Source organism: Pteropus medius, unplaced genomic scaffold (genome assembly GCF_902729225.1).
Source record: "Pteropus medius unplaced genomic scaffold, Ma_sr-lr_union100, whole genome shotgun sequence".
NCBI lineage: Eukaryota > Metazoa > Chordata > Mammalia > Chiroptera > Pteropodidae > Pteropus > Pteropus medius.
Window position 1 is genome coordinate 11,500,626 of NW_024349801.1, and position 27,215 is coordinate 11,527,840.

Below are 27,215 nucleotides of genomic sequence, written 5' to 3' on the forward strand. Positions count from 1 at the left end.
ATGGAATCCATGAAAGGTCTTTAACTCTGATCAGAAATGCAAAACTGATTATAGTGTTTTCATGACCACATAAAAGATAAAACCCTCAAAAGATTTTGCCTGAGTGATCAATCAACATTTTGCACACCAAAGAAGAACACAGAAGCAAGTAGAAATTTGGCAAAAACGGACTTATTTGTCACCAACCAACTCAAAACAAAATAGTTCAAAAATATTTTCTCCTTCTGGAAGAATACCAGTTGATTCGGGTCCTAAAGTCCTTTACAAGATCAGGAAGAGGAGAGTGCATTAGAGTTCTTCAGCTGAAACTCCTGCTTTTCATGGTTTTATCTTCTGCTTCAACGGCAGTTAGAAAATGGTATTAGTGTTTCTGTGTACTAAAAAAAAATATGATGAATAAATTGATGGTTTGAACCAGGAAAAAAGTTTAATAATTTGTATCTTATCCTGAGAGGTAGAGCCCACCTAATTCATACTCTAAAATTGGTATTCCACCCAGTAGAAAGGGCACATTTTCTAGCTTTCATTAAAATCTGTTCCTTAAAAAGACTTGAAGTTAGAGAGATCAGGGAAATGGTGCAAACATCATCCCAGCTTATTCTTCTTTATGGTGACATCAAAATAGCCAAAGTCAAAACTGTTTCTGCTTCCTGACATTGTCTCCTTCCCCTCTCTCCCTCCCTTCCTTTCTTCTTTTCTTCCTTCCTCCTTTCTATGAATATTTTTTTCATCTCTACTAAGTAGTACTGACTATCCTAGGCAAAAAGCATTACCTCCCGTTACATTCTCGTGGATGGAGACAAAGATCAAGCATGACAATCACATTGTAAAGATATTTAAACTGATCAGTTTGTGGTTAGAGCATGAGAAAGTAAGCAAATGATTATTTAAAAGTGAATTTAACTTTTAACTTCCATGTGCTCTTATTTCTTCTTGTCTCATAGAAATAGAGAACAATCTTCATTATGCCTTCTATGAAGTTGTTCAGCAAAGAACATGTGTAGGGTGGTACAGTTGAAGCCTTGCTCAGTTTTGTGTAAGATGGCAGAAAACAATGGAATGTTCAAGTGTAGTGCCTAAGAGGGTGAGTTTTATGGACAGACCTCCTGGATTTGAGTCTCAGTTCCTCCAAGCAGGATGATCTTGGGCAGAGTAGCTAGTCTGTTAGCCTTCGCTACTCTAAAATGTCGATACTAGTCATGTCCGTCACCTGGAGCTGAAGTGATGAGTAAATAATATATACAAAGCATGTAGTACTCTAACCCCTCAAAAATGTGGGTGTTGTGGTGGTTATTAATCGATGTTGGCCAAATTTGTCCTTCTCTCTTTCCCTCCTTTCTTTCTCTCTCTCTCTCTCTCACTTTCTCTCAGTTTAAAAAATTCTGCATCCTTTCTTAAAATAGTTGGCCATGTTTATTTTCTGTTTTTTTTTTTAAAATAAATTCTTTATATTTTAGAGTAATTTTAGATTCACAGAAAAGTTAAAAATAGAGTAGAGAATGTTTCCATATATCTCTCACCCAATTTCTCTTAGCGTTAGCATGTTACCAGAGTACATTGGTCAAAACTAAGAAACTGACATTGGCACGATATTATTAACTAAATTCTGGACCTTGTCTGAATTCCACTTGTTTTTCACTAATGCCCTTTTCTTGTCCCAGGATCTCAACCAGTATATCACATTACATTTAGTCGCGATGTTTCCTTAGTCTCCTCTGGTCAGTGACAGTTTCTCATTGTTTCTTCGTTTTTCATGACCTTGACATCTTGAAGTATATTAGTCAGCATTTTGTGGAATGTCGCTCAACTGAACTTCATATTTTTCTCATAATTAGTCTAGGGTTATGGGTTTGGAAAAAAGGTCACAGAGGTGAAGTTAAGAGGGAGTACATGAATCAACATGAATTATCACTGGTAATGTTAACGTTGTTCACTTAGTCAAGGTAATGTTTACCAGGATGTCACATTTATTTTTTGCCTTGTAGCATCATCTCACTTCATCAGGCTTATTTGCTCCAATTTATTAGCATCATTTTTTTAAAAAAATCTGCTCAAGCAATGTTTATTAAATGCCAGGAAAATACATTTTCCAGAAAAAGAGAGAATGTGGTACTTCAGAGTCGAGTATGTGCAAATAGTAGGCTGTATAGACAGAATTCAATAGGAAAAATTTAATAAACTGTAGGCAAGACTAAAATGTCTGCAAAAAACAAAATAGTACATTAAAAGTAAAACCACTAATTAAATATCTTTGACTGCATTAGTGCTAAGAGATAAATTTATTAGCTGACCCTTTGCCCCAATTCTACATTTGTTAATGTACATAGATCTCAGACACATAATACTTAGTAGAGCATAATCTTGTACTGTGCTGGGCTAGGTACTCAGCTCTCGAGCTGATTTTTTCTACCAAATGCTAGGTCCCTGTTTTCCAGCTGTATGTGTTGTTTAGAAATTGCCCTGGGGACTAGTGGATGATGGTTTCAGAAGTGACTCAGACTGTATTAAAGGGATAGGGAGGCCAGGTCAACATTGTCTCATTGATTGCTCCTTGGTTATCCTTTATATTCGGGCTAGTAGATAATTCAGTGAGAAATGCTGAGCTGCTTGCTCCAATAGAAAGGTGCAACATTGTTGTCTTTGAAGATGCAAGAAAGGGGAGTCATGAACCAGGGAATTTGATGGTCAGCCTCCAAAAGCTAGAAAAGGCAAAGAAATGAATTCTCTCGTAGTGCCTTCAAAAAAGAACACAGCCCTGCCTATAATTTGATTTTAGCCCAGTGAAACTCGTTTGGAGATTCTGACCTACAGAGCTGTAAGAGAATAAATTTGTGTTGCTTTAATCCACCAAGTTCTTGGTGATTTGTTACAGTAGCAATAGAAAATTAACTCAAGTTCAGCTCAGTTACACACCTATCTCCTTTACACCCAGCAGTCTAATAGAATCATATTACTATTTTTAGTAATATAGTAATTTAGAGACTTGATTTCTTTATGTCTATTAGTCTTTATGTCTTTATGTCCTCTCATTCTGCACAACAGACTTCTCTTCCACATTCTCCTATATGTAACAGTTTCTATGCAAACATTGCCTTTGGTTTGTTTTTAAAATTATTTTATTTTCTGTGTGCAGGATATCAGCACGCACAATTAGTTGCTTCCATTCACCATGCTCCTCAGTTAGATTAACAGTATCATTATCGATCTAAATCTTTTTTTTTTTAAATTTCTCTTTTTGATATCTTTACTCTTATTGCCAGTTTCATTCTTCTCTCCCTGCCTTATGCCTCAATTTATGGTCTAGTCGTCTCCTAATATGTATATATTATGTTGTGTTACTTTAAAAATATACATAAATTAGATCTTAGTTTAGGTCTCATTCTGAATCTTGCTTGCTATACTCAAGATTATGGGTTTGAGATCTATCTATATTAACAAATGCAGATTTATGATATTTTGCTTCCTGAACTTGGCAAATTTCATTTCTGCATTCCACTTTGACAGACATCTAGTTTGTCTCCAATTTCTAGTTATTAGAAACAGGAATGAAATGCACGTACTTATATACATATATGCATTTTTAATTTTGTCAAATGCTCCTTCGCAGAATGTCTTATCAATTTATTTTCCAGAGGACAATGTGCAGGGATATTTATTTCCCATAGTCTCTAATATTGTTATTTAAAAATATGTTCTAGGAAATGTGGTTTTTTTAATATTTTTATTTTGTGGATTACTACTTTTTAAAAAACATTATGCTTATTTGCCATTTGTGGGGTTTTTTTTTTTGCCTATGAAATGTGTATTCACATTCTTTGTCCATCTTGCTATATTGTGTTTTTTGTGGATGTTGAATTTTAAGACACTTTTATGTGATATAATTCTTATAAGTTATACACTTTACAAATGTCTTCTCAAGATCTACTATTTTAATTTGTTTGTATCGATGGCATTATTTATTGTAAAATCTTAATTTTACAATAAAGCCAAAAGTATTTCCTTTTATGCTTCATGGTTCTCTTTCTTTAGACTTATTTAAGAAATCTGTTCTGACCTAACATCATGAATTTTCTATCCTGTTTTTTCTAATCTTTCAGTTTCACCTTTCACATTAATAGGTTTAATCTACCTGTGAAGAGGAATTTAATTTTTCCCAAAATGATGAACTCATTTCTCTGCACTATTGGTCATATAGTAACTAGTCATAAACTAAGCTCTCTATTCAGTTCCATTGATCTGTTGTTGTTGTTTTTTATTCTGGTGCCAAATATATACTATTTTAATTACTATGATATCATGAGTTCCCTTTTCTGTTTGATTTTGGTATTTTTAATCTATTTCACACCTTTACTAGTACAGTCATTGTTCAGTGTAAAGTATACTAACAGTGTGTCAAGTTCCCAAAAGATGCGATTGGATCTTATTTGGAATTGCATTCTCTTTTAGATTAACTGGATTTGCTAAATTAGCCCACATATTATCTTTATAGTGTAGAGTCTTACCTTCATAAACATGGACTATCTTTGCAATTATTAAGATATCTTTTATGTCCTTAAATAAAGCTTCAGAATATACTTCATATATATTTTACACAATGCTTTTGTTTTTTGTTTTCTCAATATTTAAAAATTAATTTTGCTGCTGAGATTTTTCAAAAAATTTTATTTTCTCATTTATTTTTGTTAGTGGTGTTCAATATGAATTCTTCTATTAGTTAAAATGTCTTGGCTCTATAATAGAAAAGACAGCCAAACTTCAAAGGTATGATGTCATCTCCAGTGAAATAAAATCTTTACTTTTGAGAAGTCTTGCATGTTAATTGGTCACCTTGGATGACTGTATTAAAAATGACGTGTATCACTCCTAAAAGTAGATAAAGTGGCTGGTTTTTGTTGTTGTTGTTTAAGGAAGTAGAATCTCAAAATATATCTTCACCTCTTCTAACTCTAGGCCCAAATGTAAATTGATAACTTGCTTACTCTAGAGGAGTCTTTACCATTAAAAAATGATCAGGAGAGATTTTATATATCATTATGTGGATTTTGAAAGTTTGTTTAAAGTCATCTGTAAGACTACTTCAGTGAGGTGACTTTGGGAAAATATACTTATCACTGTTTTGATTTTTCATGATCTAGTCAAGTTTTCTACTTCTCAGGTCAATTTTGAATGTTTATTTTTTAATTAAGGATATTAGCCATTTTATCTAAAATTTTAAATTTATTGATAGATGAAAAAAAGTTCTTTTATTTTCCAGAACACATGGGATTTTAAAGCTGTGTTTTATAATTGATTTCAAATTTTACTGCAGTATGATCTTATAATACAGTCTTTATAATGTCAGTTCTTGAAAATTTTCGAAAATTCTTTTGTGATCTCTACATGGTCATTTAAAAGAAATGCATTTGATTAACGTGCATGTTCTGTTAATGAGATGTGAAATTCAAGTTTTTTAATCATGATATCCAAACGTTATCGTTGCTTATTTTTTGTCTGCATATCTGAGAAGTTTCTGGATGTACTCGCAAAATTATGGGTTTATTTCTTCCTGTATCCTTTCGATTTTTGCTTTATTTATTCCAAGGATATAAAATTGCCCTGGCATACATGACATTTAAAATGAGATGTCTTGTTGTAATATGAGACATGAAAGAAACTTAATATATGGTCATAAAGAGGGTTGGGGTGGTGAGAGAAAATGACAGCGTCTCGATTTATTTATTAAATGAGTGTCGTCATGCATTTTTGAGTTTATAGAAGACGTAATAGAACTAGCCTACCCCCTGAAAGAGTTAACATTCTTAGAGGACAACATTAATACCGAAAAGAGTTTCAAAAAATAGAAAGTCTTATAACCAAAATGTATATTAAGTTTTGGGGAAAAGTTAATTTTGGATATCAGAAAAGGAGAAACGTGGTTAACATTTCTATTTAATAGTCTAGGCTTTGAGAGAATTATTGGTTATCAAATAAGATCTTGAAAAAAATAAAGATTTTTGGAATCACGGAGAGAAGGGATGTGATGGTCACAGTCAGAAGAGAAAGAATAAAGGGCGACACGAAGCCAGAAGGACATGCGAGTGTGTTTTATCTGTTCTCTGATGGTTCAGTATATAGCAGAATCCCAGTCCAAGAAACACGGCTCAGGAATCAAACAGGTAATTGAAATTAATTTAACAACTTGTTTTTATATACAAGTCTCGACCATTTAAATGTCGAGTGTTATTTTGAAACATCACAGAATCGGAGGCAAGAGTCTTTTTTTCGAAGTACTATTTTAAATGACTATGAATGAAAATTAAGTTCCAGTAGTACAAGAACTTTCCACCTTTAGGCAGTGAAGCGACTCTTTAAAAAATCTCTTGGATAATTTATTTGCTGAAGAAAAATAGTTAATAAGCTATTGCAATTGCAAGCTTATCACAGAAGTGATTCTGACCGATAAAATTAACATATGCGGTGGATAAGCTCCACTAATGCTGATCATTTTTCTTGTTCGACTACCTAATCTTAATCTTATTAATACTTGAGCGCTGTTGAGATTTTTAGTACTAGTGCAGAAAAGGGGGAAAAATATTTCCAAATACGTATAGTCTAAATAAGGGAATATGCATTAGCAAAATAATTTCTCAAAGAAAAATCGTCGAATAATACAGAAAAGGTGCTTCAGCTATATCATCATGCTGAAGTCAGTTTGTTTGCTCAATCCTGGTAGAACAAGACCTTCCCCACTGAAGAAAGTGAAAGTGTATGAGCCACTGTTCGTAAAAGCCAGACGGTGTGTGTGTTTTTTAAGAAGCTGGGAATAGAACCATCTTGTGAAGGATGGAAGTGTGTAAATGCCACACACATTTCTTCAGAAGCTAAATGTTCTCCCTTTTTCTGATTTGATTTTCTCAACTCAAAGGTTTCATCTTCTGCCAGGAACCAGGAGTCTTGGAAGGGTAAAAAAGCTAAGATGTAGGAAAAGTTACTGCAGTCCAGTCAGTTGGACAATGGCATCTGTGGCTGATGTGAGTTTAAATTCCTAGTGGATAAATGTGTAGTTGGAATGCTCCACTATTGAGCTATTGCTTCTGAGATTGTTTACTTCATTATAATTCACTTCGGTAGGTTTTTAAATTGAGATTTTCCTTATAGAAATCTCTTATGTTTTACTGCTTCAGTGATGAGTGGAGATTAGCTTTGCATTTGCAAAATTAAATTACTTTCCCAAAGTATTTCTTAATTTTCATGCAGATGCCACTGAAAATTTCAAGAGAGTGAAAAGTTGTTAGCTGCACTTTAAATACCAGGAAATCTCTGTGTGGGAGGAAGGGAAGAGGGTAAAATTACTTTTATTTTAAAACTGAACATAGGGGTATTCATTCTGCAGAATACACATCTGGAGAATAAGTACCTAAGGGGAAAACACTTTCATAGTTCAAATTTTGGACATTTTTAGTGTCACACTTTTGGATCAATATCATCTACCAAGGAAAAACAAAAAGAATTAAAAATGAAGTGTGAACAGCCACACTACCATGAGAACAGAATCTTGGGCCCATCTTGAGTTTGTTTCTGAGAATGAGACTTTCCAACAATGTTATCAATGTATTGAGATCTATCATGATTGTAGTTCTCTGATGTCCTTCCAATTTCATACCCACCTCCCTTCTCTAAAACAGCACATTCCAGGAATTCCATAGTGTTTTGCTTTAATAGGATAGTTTTGTTGAGGAGGAAAATTATTTTCCTCCTCCCCCTTAGGTTTGGTGACTGGGGCATGCAAATTAAATTGAAAAAAAAAAAAGATGACAGATAAAAGGTTTATTTGTATGCATATAAGAGACAAAAAAAGAGAAATGCTGGTTGGTTAAAAAATTAAAGTTAAAGGCTTAGCAAGGGAAAGAAATGATGGGAAGAAATGGCTTCTATCAGAAGAAGAAATAGGTTTCTTTAGGAAAGACAAAGGGATTTTTAGGAGAATAAAGAGGAAATTTAGTAGTCCTCCCTTACTTACATTTTCACTTTCCACAGTTTGTTACCTTCAGTCAACTGTGATTCAAAAATACTAAATGGAAAATTCCAGCAATAAGCAATTCATGTTTTAAATGGTGCATTGCTCTCAATATCATGATGATAATATCATAGCTTTCATGCTGTTCTGCTCCATCCAGCCTGGGCCGTGACTCATCCCTTTGTCCAGCATCTCCATGCTGTATACATTATGCACCTATAGTCACTTAGTAGTCACCTTGGTTATTAGATTGACTATCATGATATCACAGTGCTTGTGTTCAAGTCATCCTTATTGTACTTAATAATGGCCCCAACGCGTAAGAGAAGGGATGCTGGCAATTCAGATATGCCGAAGAAAAGCTGTAAATTGCTTCTTTTAAGTTAAAAGTTATGTATGTATAGGAAAAAAAAACAGTATATATAGGGTTCAGTACTATCTTGGTTTCAGGCATTCACTGGGGGTCTTGGAATGTATCCACTGTGAATAAGAGCAGGGTGGATTCTCTAAGGAAGTTTGTGATAATGTTTCTCTATACAGGTTTGAGTGGTCTTTCATTTTCTTCAGGGTCATAAAAATCTCCCAGAGAGGGCATTTATGGTAGATTTACTCCTGATTTCTCTCCTTGAAGTAGAACCTGCCCCAAAGAGGGAATGTAAGGCGGTCCTCGTTTCTCAAAATTTTCTGTTTTTAATCAGATAAAGAAGCTTCGAAAAGGCTTCTTTCTCCATATGTTGAATTTCAGATGTCTTCAGCTTAAAATAATCTTTATACCAACTCTGGGATTCCAAGTGAGTCTCCACACTTTGAGTTATTCAGATTTCCAAAGCTGACACTTCAAATGTGCTAAAGTTATTCTAGGATCAGTTAGACCATAGAATATAAAGAGTAGGAAAAATGGAGAAGTTATTCTTAGTCACCATAAATCTATGGTATCTCTCTAAATGAAGTGACAACCTTAAATGAAAAAAAGAAACTTTACATTTATCTCAATAGATTATTCACATAAATTATTACTTACTTAGGTACCAAGTCCTGCATGATCCATGTGTTATTAAATATTGGTCAGTCAGCTAATACCAAAGATAGATGAATGACACATTGTAACTTCTGAGTTTGATTGAGCTGCTTGTCATTTGACATTTTCTGAAAACAGCTAGATCAATAACAAAAAATGGACATCATAAAGCCTTAACTTGATGATGTTTCATAGTGAGTATATCATTATTGTGTGCATTTAGATTTTTAGCCACATTTTTGCCTTGTTATAGGAAAATGAATAGATTCACTTCATGCTCTAACAAATGAATGTCAGAGTTTTGGAGGTTGAATTTTGTTTATTATTCAGATTGGACTTATTTATTAGAGACCATATTTCTAAATCATAATGAAAATCACTGGCAGAATGAATTAATATATAAAATTATCTTTACATATATTGGAGAAACAAATCTAATAGGTAAAGTAAAATCAAATTCTGCTGTCATCTTGTACATTTATAGAGCAAAATTAATAGCTTTAGGTTTTGTGGGGTTTTTTTACTACTTATTTATCAAAGAAAAGCTAGAAATAATGTCAAAATAAGTCAACCTTGTTTTATTTTCCTTCATCGTTAAAGGTTCATGTTACTTTATACTGAAAGAATGACGATCTTCTAATAAGTTATCAATGTCTTGCAATACTGCAGCTTTTATGTTCTCAAGTACTTTTCTGCATAGAATACTAAAGACCCTCTTATCCACCATGATATTTAGTTAATAGAGAGCAGTACATATAACTGTACCGAACTTTTTACCAAAGAATGTCATGTTTCAAGTACCCAGTGTTCTGGAGTCAAATGGACAAAACGTCCAATCGATGATTAAGCTTTTTAAGTTTTATCCAGACACCCCAAGGTGTATAAGTGTCTTCTGTCTAATGTGTTTGCTGGTCTGTAGCCAAAGAAACCAAACCAACTGCTTTGTACATTAGACTGTAAATTCCATGGAAGGGTGGAGTCTTCCCGGAACTATATCGTTAATACTCATCATATGATACTGCCTGAACACATTTATCCTCTCTCTCATTTGAAGTTAATTATAAGAATTGTTAGGCCAAATAAAACTCAAATATGTGACCATGATAGGTAATGGATAAGAGGAAGTCCTTGTGTTGATAGTGTGAACTCAGCACATTCTCTTCTAGGAAAAGAAAATATAGAAAGAGCATAATAAGAAGAAGCCAATATTTATAAAGATGATATTTGTAAGTTTTAAACAATACTATGATTTGTTTTCCGTTGAGGTTTTTAATTATTATTTACCATGTCTATATATTTTTCTCCCTTCAGTAGGACATATTTTTACTTAAAATGGATAAGGCAATAATAATCGAAGAATGGAGTGTATTAACCATATGTTTCTGATGCTTTGCCCTCCGGGGTCTTGCTGACCCTGGAGAGACCGCCCCTCACAGCCAATTCCTAGAGATAGTAAAAGACTTCCCCGGGAGGGTGCCTTCATGTGTAATCACCGACCCAGAGCCCATACCCCAATCACCTGTTTTTGTTGAGCTCTCACAGGGCTCACACCCTCGGAGCCACTGTCTGCCTGCCCTGATTCCTCCAAGCCCAGGTACCGGACACCCAGGGGCAGGCCCTGTGCTTCAGACACCCTTGAAATTATTCACATTAGCCAACCCTGTCTTGCCTGTTCCTTCCTGCAGAAACAACGGTGAAGGCTCTTGTGCCCATTTCCTGTGGCTCCTCTGCCTCCTGACTGACCCAAGTGCTTCCCCGTGTGGCCCCTCGTGGTGTGGTGTGGCGTGGCATGCCTCTCCTCTGGGGAACTGTGAATAACAAACTGTCTTTTCTGTGGCCAGATTCTCCTGACCTGTTGGCTTCACCATCTATGAATCATAATATTTTCAAAAAATAATGTTCAGAACAATTTTAAGAGATAGATGGCGTTGCCGTTGGTTTTGAGGAGAAGAAACCAAGACTTTCAGTTGCCAGTGTCTCTCAGCAAATTAAGTAGCCAGGCTGGGACTGATATCACAGCTGCTCATTTTAAAACAGGCACTGGGAGCACCTTTCATTATCAACCTGTTCTCATCTTTGAGCTTTTTTCCTTCCTATCCTGGAAAGATGTTCCATGCTCTTGTTGGCTAGTGCATTCTCAGATCTCCCAGATTTATACAGCCTATAATATTGTTTTATTGACTTATAATCCTTGTGAGATGGATGGATAGTATTTGAGGGCTCTGAATTTCTGAGGGCAGAGGTCTTTCACTTTGTAGAGGACTGACAGACATTACAGAATCTCATTTGAACCAAGGAGCCTCTCATCTGACTACCTCCTGAAACGTGTTCACGTTGGGGTTCTGAAGTGGTAAACTGCACCTTCTTCTTCCCATCTGAGTTTGGAAACAGTTGAAAGGTAGAAGCAGGAGTCAGGCAGATGGAGACCAAAATGTGTGCTTTACTACTGATAAAACCTCTGAGATCAGATTGCTCCAGCTCTGACGCAAGCGAGCTTCCTTGCACTTCCCTCAGAATTTGGCAAAGTACTCCATGCTGGCAAGGACGGCCAAACAACTTCACATCTTACGGGACCTGGCTCTGAGCAGATGAATCTGTGCTCTTGCTGCGACCGAGGAGGGTGAAGCAAGTGTGCCCACCTTCTCCTCACAAGCTGAGCAGATCCGAAGGGAGAGCATGAGGAACAAGAATAGGGCTCCATCATTACAGTTCATTTCAGAAAAACTGTTTCAGCGTGGCATCGTGGAGCCAGCTGAATACTGTCTTTCCCAACAAATAGTCCCATGACTTTGGGAAACCATGTAACACATCTAATTTTCAGGTTCCCCTTCTGTAAAGAGCTCATTTAGAATGAGCACTCATAGGACTTTGGAGTATGAAATGATAGAATGTTTGCTCAATAAACAATAAATATTAGCTATCTTCATAATTGTTTTTAGGCTTTTTTTAGAATTAAATTTCATTCTGTGATAACAGTAATTGTAAACTAAGAGAAAGAGTGATGCTTCTCCTGTGAAATTGTGTTTTCATTATTTGTTGATGTTCATAGAGAAAGAGCAGAAGCTTAACTAAAACTGTTAATGGTGGACAATAATAAAGGCCAGTTCACTTTCTGTCATGCGATACACTCTCAAGAAGGGAACGAATCCCTGTATAAAAATAGACTTAATTATACTTATATAGATAGCCTGGGCCGTCTTTACTAAGAATTACAGTTTATTTTTTGCCTCATATATTTTTGGCAATCTACATTTACTGATGGGTTTGTATGAATAAATTAGTAATTTTCCACTGGCTTTTATTTAATTGTACTCATACTAGAGTTACCATTTTTGAGCCAGGCAACGGGCCAGGCCCTGTGCTGAGGGATCTCGTTCAACCCTTACGTGATCTCGTGGAACAGGCAGTTGTCTCTATTTAACACGAACTTCCTGGAAGCTAAGGGACTTGCTCAAGGTCACATAGCTTATGTGGCAGTTAGAATGTAAACCCAGGCATGCCATTGCTCCAAAGCTAAGAACCGACTCTACACTAGATTCACAGTCAGGTGCCACTCTTTTCCTTCTAACTGTTCTTACAAACTTCTGTCTTGCGACCTTTATTCTTCATATAACTTAGGTCTGTTTCATGACCTGTATTTAGATTTTCATTCCAATTCTTTTCAACAGATATAAAACTAAGTTAAGTCTTTTATCTAGAGACTAGATTTTAGAGATCTTTTAGAAATCAGTTTCTCAAAAGTACTGTCATCAATTCTGCATTTAGGAAGTTTGCCTTTCACACTGAAAATATTTCTTAAATCAGAAGAAAAGAAACTTGTGATTTCTTTTCGGTGTAAAGCTCCCATGACAGCATAAATCAACTGTAAGGTGACTTCTTTTGGGGAATTCTCTAAAGGAGCTAAACAGATGGCACTTTAATTGGTCAGAGGAAGCATCACTATTTATTGATATAATTTAATTTATTCCTCTATGAATCATCTTTTTAGAAATCTAAGGGGAAAGAGGTGCCCAAATGTTCTAATAATTCAAAGAGCTCCAGAATATTCTGCCCTAGAAGCTGTGCATCTTCTCAGGCTCCACTTGATTTAACAAGCACTGCACAGGAAGCTTTCTCACTAAAAACGCTTGTTAGCGTATGTTGGCTGTGGTATTACTGACAGGATTTCTAATGTTATTTGAAATTCTAGTTAATTATAGTTTGGTTGTTATTTTCATGCTGAGCAAAATGAAGTATTGTAATGTATGCTCCTCAGCGGTTTAATAGCAAACTTGTAGACAGTTTCATTTGTCTCACATACTCCCTTTTAAACATGAAAAGTAAGATGTGCCATCACCATCATCCTGTCTGCTGCCTGCCTCCATCGTAGACTCAGGTACCAGATTAATCATATTCTCATTGAACATAGTGTATTCATCACCTGAACATCTATAGCAATTATCACCATCAACACAGCAGTTAGCCTGGGTTGTGGTGGATGTTCACGCATATGTCTACATGTACGTGCATATGTGTGCGTTGTTAACTCATTTAGGCATACAAAGAATAATTTTTAGTATGTTTAAGGCTTGCTGTGATTTTTAAAAAAAAAAGAAAGAAAGCAGAACCCACCAAAAGGTACACATCCTTACATATTTAAGGTGTCATGTTACCACTTTCTGATCTCACAAAAGTCATTGTTATAGAAATATAAAATGTCACAGTAGTGTGTAAATTGGGTCCCTATGACTTCTTAGAGAGATTATAGCTATCTAAATATTCGTAATCTAATAGAGTAGAAAAAAGACAAGTATAGGAATTAAAGAAAATTGGGTTTGAATCCTGTATCATTGATTATTTATTAATAAATTGTCATTTTCTGATTAGTAACTCTTCATCACTTCCTATCTCTATGGTATGTGGTAGTAATGGAATATATAAAATAATAATAGCAAAAATAATGACAATGGATGTTTCTTCATCACTTTCTATGTATCAGGTCCTTCTTTACCACCCTACATGCATTATCTCACTTAACCCACCAAATTGTCTTTTAAATTGGAACTTCCTTTATTCTTGCTTTCCAGATTGGGAAGTTAAAGTTTAAGGAGGCAGAGTATCTAATAATACTTAAATTAGGTACAGAGATGGAGCCTAGATGTATTGGATATCCAAGTCCGTACTCTTAACCACTCACCCTGTTACCATGTTTCTTGTCTCAAGGTACCCAACAACAGCAAAAAATGGAGGTGTGATGTGTTACCATAAGGATTAACTTAAAAAAAAAAACCTAAAAAAAATTAATCTGCCGAGGACAGTGTTTGGGACATAAGATATCTTATGTACTAATAGGTTACATTTAATTCAGAAATAAATTATTTTTAAAGAAATTTAAGGTGTAATTTACATACATCGAATTCAACTTTTTAGTGCATAGTTCTATGGAGATTTTTTCCAAGATTTATTGAAAAATAGTTGACATAAACCATTGTGTAAGTGTAGAATGATGTACAGCGTTCTGGTTTGATTTATACTTACCATGGAATGATTACCACAGTAGGTTCAGCTAACAACCATCTTATCATATAGATACAAAAAAGAAAAGAAAAAGGAAGAAAGAAAAGGAGAAAAGAAAAAGGAGAAAAATTTTTCCTCGTGCTAAAAACTCTTAGGATTTACTTTTCTAATAACTTTCCTATAGATCGTATGGCAGTGTTAGCTGCAGTCATATGTCGGACATTCCACCCCGGTACTCACTTATTTTCTAATGGAAGTGTATCTTTAGACTTCCATTCTCCACTTCCCCCATCTCAGACCTTCCACCTCTGGTAAACATGAGTCTGATCTCTTTTTCTATGAGTTTGGGTTTTTGATCTTATTGTTGTTGTTGTTTGTTTATTTTTTACATGTAAGTAAGATCATGCAGTATTTGTTTGTTTATTTTTTACATGTAAGTAAGATCATGCAGTATTTGTTTGTTTATTTTTTTACATGTAAGTAAGATCATGCAGTATTTGTAGTTCTCTGACTTATTTCATTTAGTATAGTGTCTGCAAGGACCATCCATGTTGTTGCAAATAGTAGGATTTGATGTACAAGTCCATACTTTTATTCTATTGTGCAGAATACCACAACTTTAATGGCTAATATTCCACTGTGTAGAATACCACAACTTCTTTATCTACTCATCGTCGATGGACACTCAGGTTGTTTCTATGTCTTGGCTACTGTAAATAATGCTACTATGAATGTAGGGATGAAGATATCTTTTTGAGTTAGTGTTTTCATTTCCTTTGGATATATTCCCAGAAGTGCAGTTGCTGGATCGTATGGCATTTCTCATTTTAATTTTGGGAAGATTCTCCTTACTATTTTCCATGGTGGCTGCACCAGTTTACAACCTCACCAACAATGCACAGGGTTCTTTTTTCTCCACATCTAAACTGGCATTGGTTATCTCCTGTCTTTTTGATGATGGCTGTAGAAATGTATATTGCTTTAAGAGACAGAAAACCTGAATATAATCGATTAAACAAATAGAGGTTTAATTTTGTCATCTAACAAAAAATTCCAGAGTTAAGCAGCCACTGGAGTTGGCTCCACAGTTAAATCATGTAAAAGCTGACGTTTGTATGATTTGTTCGGTGTTGTCTTATGTTTGCAAAGTAGATGCTGCCATCACAGGTATTATATCTGCCATTAGAAATGAAAGAATAGGGCAAAGGGACACCAGCTTCATCTCTCCCTCTTATCAGGAAGATGGGTCGTCAGTCTTCATCCTGTGGGAAAGAACTAGGTTCATGTTCACTTCTCCCTGCAAAGGCAGCTGAGAAAATCGTTTTGATATTTTATATTTCTCCAGTCTCTGTTGTTAGTGAAAGGAGTTGGTGATGCCTTTTTTTTCCCCCAGTGAAACATCAATTTCTTCCAGAGTTCCACTTTTACTGCTTTTCAAATTCCTCCCAGCACTAGGTTATTTTCAGCTGGGAAAATCTGCTGGACTGCGTGCATAGGTAGGACAGGATCCAGACGGGAAGCATAGCTCCTCCTTTAGCCAAACTGATGCTTGGCATGAAAGTGAGATAAACCAGTGAAACCTTGCTGTTCGACTTCCATATTTCAAACTGTGAACTTGATAAACCATGAGCTGGTAAAGAGCAAGGTAATAATTCATAGAATATCTGTTAAATATGTAGAACCTGAGAATATGATCAACGAGGGACATAGAAGGAAGTTATCACATCCCTTTTAACTTTATTAAAATATGGTTTAAGTGATTTTAATTATATTTGCTGAGCATGCATTGTGAAGACCCAGAGGAGTTCTCCCAACTTGAGTGGGAAGGGACAGTTAGTTGCATTTTGCAATATGGATGGCACTGCCTGGGGTCCAGTTCTGTGAATGGTTCTGCTTTGAAGTTGCATCAGAGAATTACCAGTATTATACACTTAGCTTTATACTTGAAACAAATTAATAAAAATTTCTTCCTAGAAAATGCTTATAAAGGTGGGAGGATAATTTTGCTGAATAAAAGACAGAAGATAAATATGATAAAGGTGCATAATAATGGCTCAAAAGTGCTGTTCAGTCCCTACTGCAATTAATTCTAAGACTGTACAGAGGAAACGTTATTTTTAACTGGAGAAGATTAGCATATTTGGCAAGTAGAGAATAATGAGGGAAGATGTAGATTGGGGGGGGGATACAGGATATGTTGAATGAACTAGAATGGTGTGGCTTGAATTCAGGCTGTATCAGGCAAAAATGAGTGAAACTTAATTTAGAATCAGAATTTGGGAGGTAATAAATGACTTGCTAAGTTTAACAATTAGCTTTTTAAATTCTAGCGATGGTTACCAAAGCTATTATTATTTTAGGTGAAATTGGAAATTTAGAGACATTGGAAATAGTGGTCTTTAGAGACATAAATTAGTCATTGTGAAAGACTCATTAGAGACCTGATTTTAGAGGAGGAATGACAAGTGGAGGTTATTAAAATAATACAGGCAAGAGAAATGGAACAGACTAGAGTGTAAGGAGTATAACTGAAGTTTAAGGTAGAAAATCTCTTATTTTTTAATCAGAAAGTTGGAAAAAAATTTAAAAGACTATGTAGTATAACCTATGTTCACTCAACAAATAGCCTCTGAATTCCTACTATGTACAAAGCATAATGTTTTTAGCCGTAAAAATGGAACCTATGTCTTTCAACTTCTTCATATGACAGTTGGGGCTAAATAGTACATAAATGACTTCCAGGAATGATGGCAGAGTAGTTTGTGTTAGACCAACCCACCAGCAGATAGCAATTATAATTCTAATTAATTATGATTAATATAAGAAAGTAATATTTGAATGCACTGGAGAATGACCATAAGCCGTCAGAAACTGTAGGGTAAATGATCTTTGGAAGAAGAGAAATTCCCTGGATATGATTTGTTTTACCAGTTATGTTTTGTAATGAGGCCAAGATCTTAAGAAGAAAACCACAATCTTGCTGGTTTAGAGTCAAAGAAATGGAGGTTAGGGTTCCTTGTGTGGCTAGAATGTGAGAAATCCCAGAAAAAAAGGAAGCCACAAGAAGGGGAAGCCCCCAAATCCTTGTCTGACTCTTGAACCTGGCGACAACCAGAGGAGATGTCAGAGTTGCCACTGAAAAACAATAGCTGCAAGAAAGTCTGAAAGAACTAGCAGAGATTTTAGCTATTCATCTTAGGGAGACAGAGTTTGAAGTTTGAGTCTGACCAAGTTAACTGTTTGCTAACATAAAAATCAACACTTCACAGAAAGGTAATGGATTCTAGAGTCTCTATAACATATCTTACACAGTATTTTGGATATAATGAAAAATTATACAAGTGAGGAATTAGGAAAATGTGACTCGAAAACAAAAAAATAATGAAACATACAGACTCAAGAGAACTCAGAAATTATAATCAATAGACAAGAACTTTAAAGTATATGTTATAAATGTATTTTCAAGAACTTAGAGGGAATTAAGTTCATAATGGAGGATTAGAAAAATTCAACCAGAGAGTTACAAACTATAAAGTGGAATCAAATAATTCTGCAACTTTAAAGTGAATATGTAAGATGAAAAATTTACTAGATGGACTTAACAGTGTTTTGAAGATAGCAGAAGAATTTGGTCAGTGAATTTATAGATCTAACAAAGAAGTCATCTATGCTGAAGAACATAAAGAATTAAGATTAAAGAAATGAATAGAACCTCAATGACTCATGGGACATGCCAAGAGATATAATATATGTGTAAATTGAGCCCCAGAGAAGGAGGAAAGAATGAGACAAAACGTTATTGAGAAAATAATGAGTCAATTTTCAAAATTCGGTGAAAAACACAAAAGTATAGACCCATATGTTCAGCAAACACCAAATAGGATGAAATAAAGAAAAGCTCAACTGATCACATCGGAGTCAAACTTCTAAAAACCAAAAATGCAGAGGAAATGTGAAAAACAGCAAAAAAAAAAAATTACATGAGGGAAACAAAAATGCAAATGATTGATTTCTCATTAAAAGAAGCCAGAAGGCAATGTGACATTTTTTTTAAGTACTTAAAGAAAATAACAGTAAATCTAAATTTTACATATATCAGCATGAGAGAAACGATACAGAAAATGAATGTAGGGACTATTTTCTTGATTTCTCCAAAGGTGATTATAGTCACTGTCATTCTAGTGCTAGACAAGTTAATTCATCACATTCAATGCATATTTTTGGCCCTAATTTTCTCATGGAAACTCATTTGAGAAAGGTTGTTCCCAGAAAAACATGAATTATCAATGCAAAGGATAAAAGGAGATGTTACTGTAGATTCTACAGATATTGAAAAGATAAAAAGTGAATATTGCATTTTCATGTCAATAAATCTGAACACCTGGTTTAAATAACACATTGATAAAAGCCAGAACTTGTCCAACTGACAAAATGAAATAGAAAATCTGCATGCACACACGCATACACATACACAAAATAAATTGAAATTGTTCCAAAAAAAAAATCTTCAAATACATACATGTGCATACACATGCATATTTCAGAGATAGTTTTACTGGTTAAATTCTGTAAGACACCAAAGCAGGAAATATCATCAATTGTACCCATTCTCCTTCAGAAATTAGAGGAGGGAAGATTTCCCAACTTTATTCATGAGAACACCAATGCTCTGATATCAAAGATAAAGATATACAAGAAAAGAAAATTAATGATACTATCTCATAAACATAACTGCAAACATCCTTGATGAAATATTATCAATTGGAATCTAGGGATATATCAAAAGGATAATGCATGACGAAAAGTAGGGTTTACTTCTGGAATGCAAGGCTGATTTAACATTTAAATAGTCAACTTTAAGAGAGGAAAGGGGAGTTTTTCCTCAAATCACCATACCTATCCTGGGAGAGAGGAGGGGCCTTTTCAGAACAATTAATAACCTTTTTTATGGTTCAGGGTGGGTATCCTGCTGTGAAAATGACTGGATCTAATTAATATCACATGAGGTTTTAAGCAGTGCTGTCTTTGTCAGTGCTAAGACCTAGACCCCAAGGCAGTGCTAGGCATAAGTTGAAGGTAACTTAAGCCATAGCTCATAAGAGAACAACTGTTTTAACCAGAAATAATAATAATAATTAAAAAAAACACCACTGTGATTTTGTTAGTTTCATTGAAAATATTCATGTATTGTTTCATATTATTGGTAGTCATGGGGGTTCTAAGAGAATTCTCTCATAGGTTCTATTGACCATTTCATAAGTTGTTTCATAAGACATTAATCTTTTCCACTTATTAGAGCACCAACTCACAGAGGGCTCTTATTTTAATCTCCAAGTTTTCATTCGGAAGTTTGTGTGTGTGTGTCCATGTGTGTATGCGGCAGTGGTGTGTGTGTGTGTGTGTGTGTGTGTGTGTGTGTCTGGAAAAGAGTTGCCTGTTAGTGAAAGAAATACTTAGAAGTTTGAAGCCATAAAAATATGATTTAATTTGCCAGTTATTCTATGCTCACAGAAGCTCTCTTTGCTTTTTAAAGTATTCTGGTGCATATAATCTGCTTTTTGGTTTGCGAATTAGTGAGTTCAAGGTGAGATAACCAGTTGGTGGCAGGGTCTAAAGAGGTCTCACATGACCTAACTTCTAGATCATTGTGTTTTTGTCCATGCCCATCATCCACCAGAGTTCTATTTTGGATTGCATTTAAGGTGAACCTAGAATAAAATGAAAGCATAATGTGCCAGAATAAATATTGTGGTGTTAAATATATTTTTAAGTGGTGGCACTTAAAGATAGACTTATTATAAATATAAATTTCTGTTAAATGTTTTTATTTGGACTGGAACAGAGAAAAATTATTAAAGAAATTTCCTATTTATGAAGAACATAAAAACAGCATATGAATCCAAGAGTGCAAAGATTAATTAAACAAAAATTATAGCTTGAGGGGACTTGGAAAAAACTGTAATAGCATCACAAGTTACAAAACCCAGCGCTGTGCTTTTATTCTTTTCATTGTTTCTTCTTATAGGGATTAGAGTATCTCTTGAAGTTAAATTGTATTATAAATTTGGGTGTGAAAAGAAGGTGGTTTTGTTGTTGTTGTCGTCGTTTAAAGAAGGTGCTCTTTGAATACATCCTATCACATTTTTTTCCTTTGAAGAAAACCCTGAAGAATTACTCAGTTTTTAAAACATAAATCTGATGCTATTTCTCTTTTAAAAGGCTTTCAATATCTCCCCATCTTCTATCTAAAATTCAAATTCCCGAACTCCATTGTAGGCCTGTCGCGAACTGGCCCCTCTTCTCCATCTGTCTGTCTGTTTTTCTCTTTCACTATTACTCCGCTGGTACCTGTACTTAAATTCAATCTTGCTAAACTACCTATTGTTTCTCTAATATCCTGCCACTGAGGTTTTGCTTATGTTGCATCTCTGCCTGGAGTATCCTTAACTTCTTGCCTAATAATGGTATTTTACTAATTCTCATATATATTGCTTAAATGTTTCTTTATTGCTTAAATGTTTCTTTCCCTGGATACCTCAGGCAGGATAAATCACATCTCCCTCTGTTATTTTGCAGTGATTTATATATCTCATTCTAAGGATGCATGTCTCATGTAATATATTTATATAATTGACTATTACATTTGATCAGAGGTTGATAAAATAAATCAGCCCTCAGCTTGTTTTTGTAAATAAAGTTTTATTGGCACACAGCCACATCCATTCATTTACATTTTGTCTCTCACTGATTTCATGCCAGTTGGGTAGTTATGACAGAGATTACATGACCCACTAAGCTTAAAATATTTATCTAAGCTGTGACAGAAAAAGTTTGCCAACCCCTATACTAGACTGTGACCTTCAGGAGAAGAAAAGCAGATTTATTCACATCAGCCCCTGATATTTGCTTTGTGCCACCCCAGCTCTTAATTATTTGTTGAACCAGCTGTAAATAAGTATATTCCAGTGGTTAAGAGTCTAATCTCTGAGGTCCAGTCAGGTTCTAATCTTTCCACATTATAGATGAAATCTAAAATGAATCACACCATTCACATGTGCCTCAGTTTTCTTTTCTGTAAAATAAGAATAATAATAATGCCTTTCTCATGTGGCTAATGTGAGGACTAAATCTCGTAATATACAGGTGGCCCTTCATCCAATGACTGACATAGATCAAATGAGTCAATACCTACTGTTTTTATTATTATGCATAGTTCATAACATGCTGTAAGGCTTTAATAATTAATTTAAGGACTCTGGGCCTTATTTTACTCCCATAAAATGGAAGAGTTCACTTTCTACGTTTCCTTATACTCTAACTTTATGATTATGCGGTTCCCAGTGAAGTACTGAGCTTCGCCAGGATTCATATGGACAGCGAGGGACAAAAGTAACATCAACTTGGGCAACACGAGCAATTGACTCAACCACAGCATCCAAATCACTCTGAGAGCCAAAAAAGGTCACCACTTAGAAAATAGGCTTCCATTCTTCACAAGATTAAAGACTTTGTGGTCTGAGCTCAATTAAATCAGGGCAAGAGGACCATTCATGACCCTGGAAGGCGTTTAACCAGGCAAAAATAAGTTACTCCAAAAATCTCTGAGAAATTTTAAGATGAGTCATTCTGATGAGATTGTAGGTCTAGAGTGAACTTTGATTAATTTTTGCTCTAGACGATAATTCTGTTTTTAAGATGTATTTTCTCAATCAATTTATAAGTTATGTAGAGAGGCTTTTATTTAAAAACATAAGTATAAAACTTAAACATCAAAAAGTGACATCGCATTTGTATTTTACTGTGTTTCTGGAGGTTTCTTTTCCAGCTTTCAGTAATCAAGGAAGATATGCCACCTCAGATCCAGGACCTTTCGAAGAATGGACAAAATATGGCAGGGGTGCAAAGAACAAAAATAATCAAACATACTCAAAAACCTCTGAGAAATTGTGTTGTCAATCAAATACAGCGACCTGATATTTAACTCAAACCAGTTGTAAACTCCTTTCTCTTGGTAACAAAGAGGACCTTGTCTGCTGAACATGACAAGGAGCCCTGAAGACATATTTCTAAAAGGTTATTTCACATATAAAGACAATCACTGTCTATAGTGAGGGCCAACAAGGATGATTAACTTAAATATAGACCCCACCCTTCGCCCCCCGTCAATTACAGGAGAAGGATTGACTAAAGAATAATATAGGAAAGTATTTCGGAGCAGGTTTATTAGTGAGATTGAGATTTCTGGGTAAAATACCTTTTGTGATCACTTGTAATGTTGATCATTTATGGCCCAATTACCACGAAATACTCTACTAGCCTTGCTATTGATGATAGGCAAAACCATGTTAATTTTAATAACACAGTAAAGTTTATTTTTTAAAATCAAATATTTTATACATAAAATATACCTGTTTTCCTTCGATGTGTCCTTTGATGTTTGTTAGTTAAAGGAAAAAGAAACAATGAAAGCGCTACTTATGGAGCTCTAATTTTAATTTTTTGTAACTATGGTATTTTTTGTGGCACTCACCAGTGCCTGTTAGAAAGAGAACCTCACAGGCATTTCCAAGATTTACAAGAATTTTCTGAGTACTTTAATTAAAGAGAAATGAATGGGTTGAGAAACATGTAGAACTTTATGAATTAGAAACGGACAAACACCACTGCATCATTTTAGACTACACTGTTGGCAGATAATAATTACATGTTTTGTCTGTTCTTTTTTTAAGGGCTGTGAATTTTAAATGATAACAGTTCTCTCACCTCAATATGAGAAATTGAGTCTCTGTAATCAGCTCAAGTTATGCCTCCTTTACTTACATCCCATTATTTAAAGCATACTCTTTTCCAGTAGTTAATTATTATATATTATCTTCTCTATAATTATTTTTTCTTTTTCTGCCTCACTTATTTTTAGTTGTCGCAATTGCACTTAGTTGAATACTAGATAAAAATACACTTAGTCATGGCAATCTTGCCTCATTACTCTGCACTTCTGTGGCTCTGGATCATTTTTTGTGAACATGGAACTCCTTCTAATTTGTCTCCTCCTTTGTGTTATTTCAGTGAGTTAAACTAGAAGCCAAGGCAGCCTCTGCAAATAAAAGCAAGAACAGCTCTGCCCTGCAATGGAGGGCTCATTCGCAGCAGCACGGCCACCAAGCCACCAAGCCACCAAGCCGTGCTGCTGCGAATGAGCCCCCCATTGCAGGGCAGAGCTGTTCTTGCTTTTAGAAAACTCCTTCCCTACAGCTCTCTGTCTTCAAAGCCTCAGAGGCTTGATTTTTTAATTTTCTGGTCATGCCACCGTGTGTAATATGCTTTATTTTCAGTGGGCTTGACTGTAAATGTTCTAACTGGAGTTAGAAACAGAAGGTTCTCTAAATTTCTGAGCTCTATCTGGTGTCCAGCACTGTTAAATTAAATGAAATGCAATTTGATTCTACAGCATAATTTCGTATGTCTTGATCAGTGTTCTGTATCCATGTCTAAGACAGTACTGACACATCCCTGCTTTAAAAGATACTCAGTAACGCCAAACGGTAAAGAAGTGAGTGGGGTCTTCATGGCAGGGCTGTGATGGAGAGATTACCGTTATGCCAGTCAAGGTCCAGTAAGGAGACAGAAGTCGCATCAGTTATTTTAATAGAGACAAAAATGATTTTAAGAATTATTAACTAGGTATAAAAAATTGTTCACTAAGCAGTTGAAAAAGCCCACAAGAGAAAATTGAGCTATCACAGGTAGCAATTTCAGAAAGCAGCTGTCACCACTCTGATAAGAGTTAGGAATTATTAAAACTGGAAGCTTGGAGGACAGCCTTGTGGGGCTGACACTCAGGCCTCTGAGGAAGGGGCATTGCCCAGTTGATGCTGATGTCTCTGATAGCGCAGGAGGAGCCCCCGGGGTCTAGGCATCTGGGCTTTGAGGCCAGCTATTGCTTCTTGGTGCAGGTGTCTCTGAGGGGAGAGCTCTGATGAAGCCAGTACTGCAGGCGTTGGAAAAATTCCAGGCTGCATTCAATTGCTGCTGTAGGAATGAACTGCAGCTGCCAGGGTGCAGAAGCCAGGCCACGGTCACGCTGGCAGGGACAGGAAGGAGACAGGCGCACTAGAGGAAATGACAGGAAGCAGTCGGTCCCGCCGTTCCCCTCCTCCAGCCTTGCAGTCTCTCTCTAGTGCCCAACAGAGAAAAGTGGGCGGAAGGGAACGTGGTGTGTAGAGTCCCAGCCAAGCTGGTCTAAGCGTCATCGTTCTTGTTTTACAGGTACGATCCTCAGGCAGAGAGAAGTTAGATAATCTGTTCACGTCCATAGTTTTCCAAGTTTACACAAGAACAAAGAAGGAGGATAAGAGCCCAAATTAGTGCCATTTCCCAGTAAGCCATATAACATGGTTTGGGGGTTGTGGGAGAGTATATTACAAATATTACATTTGTTATATTATAAATATTACATATGCTATAAATTCACATGTAAATTATAAGAAGGATTTTTCAAGCCTCTTTATAAAGTTCAAAAGGAAGTATATTTCTTCATGTGAAAATTTTTGCAAGCTTTTATCTCATGCCCACATTGAGCCACAAAAATAATTTTCTCAGAAGAAATAGCTAATCAAACAATTCTGTTTATAAAATACTAAATGCTTTTTTATTTTATCTTTTATTTTGTATTACGACCAGATACTATGCTTTCTCATTTGGGCCTGTAGTTTACTTTAGAATCACATTTTAAAACAATCCTAATTAATTTGTTTAAGAAAAATTATTAAACTCCGAAGCAGAACAGTAATTTAGTAGCACCTGCTGTCAGTGACAGTGCTACGTGTCTGTCACCAGGTGCTTATAATGCTGTAAAATATCCCCTTTATGTTAAAACGTAGCATACAAGATAATTGTGAAACAGCAATTCTCTGCTACGAAATAAATTTGGTTTCTATTGATTTAGCCATTTTTAGGACTCTTTAGTTTATACTGTCGACTGATATCTCTGTAGAAAAAATATTCGCTGGTTTAGATGCAAGAGGGAGTTCGAAGAGAGTCGTGTTCGGTGGCAGTTTGCGCGGTAGCCTGAGAAGAGAGGTCTTGCGGGTATGCGGGTAGTGGAAGCCAGGGCTCCTGTGCTTGATCATTTTAACATCAATCAGGCTGATTCTCATTAACAGTGTTTAACAACAGCCCTATGGGAAATCCAGTTTTCTAAACATCGTTCATTATGAAAAAGAATGTTTCTGGTAGAGTTGAGTGATGATCTAGAGTAACGTGTCTTAAGATTATATCAGTAATTCTAATGCTTTTAAAGAGAAGATAAAAATAATAAATAGGGCTAAAAGCAGTATACGGGGTACACCCATTTCAAGAGATGCTGGTTTAGGATGACGGTACAGTAGTCGACATTTACAAAATATCAGCAAACATTATTTTTAAAATATGTGAATTAATCATTCACGTAATGAGAGTTTAATAATTAAATTCTGTCTTCCACGTTGATAAGCACTGGGGAATGTAAAAGATGACCAAGACAGTGACTGCCTTCAAAGAGATATCAATTAATCATAGAGACAACGTTTTTACCCAGAAAACAAGTTGAAAACAATTTAGGGCACTAATTAAAAACAGTTGACTTTTCATAGTAACCAGGGAAATAAGCCAAGCGACAGGATTAGGCTGGAAGTGAAAATTTATGTCTAATTATTTTTGGTGGGGAGGCTCTAATGTGGATGAGATCTTTCCAATCTTCACCTAAGTATCTCCCTCCAGAGTTACTTCCCTGGCTTCCCCCACAAGCATTCCTTCACCTTCCACCCTCCCACCTCCCTGAGATTATATTAGATATCCTTGTTTTGATCTTTTGTAGCGTTCTTTCTTTATGCCCTAGTGCGACTTTCCATACAATACTGAAGTCTGTTTTATTTCCTGTCCTTGAGGGTGGGAACAGCATCTGTCTTGCCCTCATGGTCTTTCTGAGCCTCATACAGTCCAGGTTCAGAGGAGAGCTGGATTTCTGGTCAGTACTGATCTTGCCTCCTTTGTCCACTCTACGTCCACTGTGCTATTCTGCTTACTCAAGAAGTTTGCGGGCAGCATCTAGACTTTCAGCAAGAGAACTTGCTGCTTAGGCATTTGTGTGAGAACCGAACATGACTTACCTCTTAAAGGTCGACATTTCTCAAGAATGAAAACAACAGCACACACATTATCGGCAGGGTCTTCTTCCAGTCTCTCGCAGAGGTGGTGGTCATTCTATGGAAGAAATTAAAATCATGCGAGGGCAGTGCAAGTCCAGTTCTTGGTCCTAGACCCACGTTCTATGTCTAAGTATTGACGTTTGCTTGGGCAACAGCAAACACCATCTTGCTCACCTAGAGTCACAACTCCTGATCTTGGGCCAAGCTTGGTGTAGAAAGTGAGTTGCTGGTCAGTTATGGGAAGATAGAGAGCCTTTCCCATGGAAAAGGAGGTCTCCAGGGTCATCTCGGCTTTCTTGAATTCCCAGAACACTTACTCCTGGATTCAAGACCATCTGATGTGGTCCCTTGATGTCTCTTTGGCCTCCTACACCTGCACTGCTATGATGCCTGAAGTGCTTGCACTGCCCTTATGCCCTGCTCTGGCCAGAAGGAAGAGTCCCACCTCCTTCCCATGGGTGTGGCTCATAATGACTTCCTTCCTGCCCCTCTACATTTTTTAAATATTATATATGATTTA